This window comes from Stegastes partitus, unplaced genomic scaffold, assembly GCF_000690725.1.
Source record: "Stegastes partitus isolate 25-593 unplaced genomic scaffold, Stegastes_partitus-1.0.2 Scaffold524, whole genome shotgun sequence".
NCBI lineage: Eukaryota > Metazoa > Chordata > Actinopteri > Pomacentridae > Stegastes > Stegastes partitus.
Window position 1 is genome coordinate 262,352 of NW_007578255.1, and position 2,439 is coordinate 264,790.

Here is a 2,439-nt window from a genome sequence, read left to right on the forward strand (position 1 = left end):
ACCACATTGAATTTAAACTCCACAGATAGATGCCTCCGTCACTTCTACTGGACTCACAGTAGGAAGAGATATTTTAATGTCCAGTATGAACTGGAGGAATGATCACAGCAAACAAAACCTGCTTCAGTGTGAAATGCAGTGATTTGTATCTAATGGATAACTTGGAATTTGGTGATATCAAGAAACACAGAGCACATTCCCTCCAAACTTCACCTGGAGCAGAGAGCAAGTCAACAACAAAAGATGAGCTGTCCATGGTGCTGAAGATTGATCATGAAAGTGGGTCATTTTCTTCAATTACACACACGGTGAGTTTTAACAAAGTCTAGTCCAACACACAGAGCTTCAGAAGATACCAAATATTTGCTTGAAACTCGCTTCATATATATTTATCAAGTTGCATTAAGGGGTGGTTCAAAGCTCTGGGATTAAAACTTATCTCGAGATCTTATCAGTTTTTGTACAATCGTTCTTTCACAAGGCCTCCAACTTTATGGAAGCATAAAATATATATAGGTTATGGGATGCATAGATCATAATAGTTTTCACCAGTTTGGTTTGACACCAAAATAACTTTGTTTGGATCTAGGTGTGAATTAAAATAGAGAAATTTATGATTATGTTTAAGGCAAAAACAAACCAAAAAAACAGAGTTAAGCTTATGGAATGGTCAGAAGTAATGTTGACTGTATGAAATAGCAAATGAACTGCTGTCTACAGGGTTTAACTCCTGCGTTTTGTCACCCATCCATCAACCTCAATCTCCTCCCTGTGGTGACTCTGTGGCCCTATGAGTATGTCACTTAATTTCCTCCTGTTTTCTTTCTTTCTTTCTTTTTTTATTGCATGTTTTGGTTTGGTTTTGAGGGAATACTTGCAAATACTGAGAAAAAAATAAATGAATGAAATATAAATATTGGCTTTAAATAACCAGCATGAACATAAATGCACAATACGTACAAACTCAGCCACATATAATATCTTATAAACACACCTTACCATCCTCCTTCTTTCCTCTTCCTTCCCCCTTCTTACTTAAAGAACATGTTGAAAGTTACAGATGCCTAATAAAATCTGAGAGGCTCTTGCTTGTGTTCTGTTAACAACTCTTATTCATTCCACCAGGCAAACGGTGGCAAAATTAAACATGACCTACTTATGCTTTGGAACCTTTGGCATTTTTCAGGGGCCCCTGTGGTCCCTGGACATCCAGACTGGCCTCCGCTGACACGGATTGACCGCTTGCTGGGAGCTTCAGCAGTCAAACGTGCGAAGCCGCTCTCGCCTTAATGGGTGGTACGTTGCTGCTGAGTTGTTGTCACTCGGGTGTTTATCTGCCATGCGGACGTCATCTGTGGTGTCACAAAGCCCCTGCACACATTCCCTCCTGTCTAACATAGCTGCACTTTTCACATTTTGTCACGGTGCCTATATTTGAACTACATGTGTATTTTTATAAACAGCCAGCGAGTCTGTAAGTGCAGAAATGTTGTCTGCTGTTCAGGCGGACTTTGGGAGTTCGGCGGGCTCCTAAATGTTTCTGTTACCTCCACAGAAGGCTCACTGGGAACAAGATAAATGAAAGGTTGACTCTCACTTTTTGTTGGCTCAGTAGATTGATGCGCCTCATCATCATTTTATTTATTTATTTTATTTAACATTTACTCTACCAGGTAGTTGAGAACTGGTTCTCATTTTCAATAACAACCTGGTCGTTATTGACTTTACACACTGTTGCCCATAAAGTTGGAATAAATTTTTTTTTTTGCCTCTTCTCATTGAACGATGGTGACAATGTGATTTATTCTTGATAGATAAAGTGTATATCTTCTTGAAACTTTATTGATATCACAATATACATATCATACATTTCACAGTAGAAATTAAACCACAACTAACTTTTGCAAACTGTGTGTTCAGGCTTAAACTAAATCGGGGGCATTGAACAATAGGATAAAGGGTTTTGTTTCAATTTTTCAACCTTACTCATAAAACAAGAAACACGTATTTGAGGGGATTTCATGCATTAGAATGTCCAATATCACTCTTTCAAATGTTGCTCAGTCACGAATATGAAGTATGGCCACCCCTGACACGGATCAATGCGTTAAGACATGGTGGCATACTGTCCACAAGCTTGTTGATGGTGTCAGTGAGCAGGACGTCCCACTAAATAAAGTCAGAATTCATTACGCCTGGTGACTGAGACTCAGTATGTCATCACTGCACCTGGTCAAAAGTGATTACTGATGTGTACAAATAGAAATAAAAAGAGGAATGTGTCTGAAAACAAAAATTATTCCAACTTTATGGGCAGTGTATGTATAATAATAATCATGACTAGATCCATCCATCCATCCATTATCTATACACCGCTTAATCCTCACTAGGGTCATGGGGGGCTGGAGTCTATCCCAGCTGACTCAGGGTGAAGGCAGG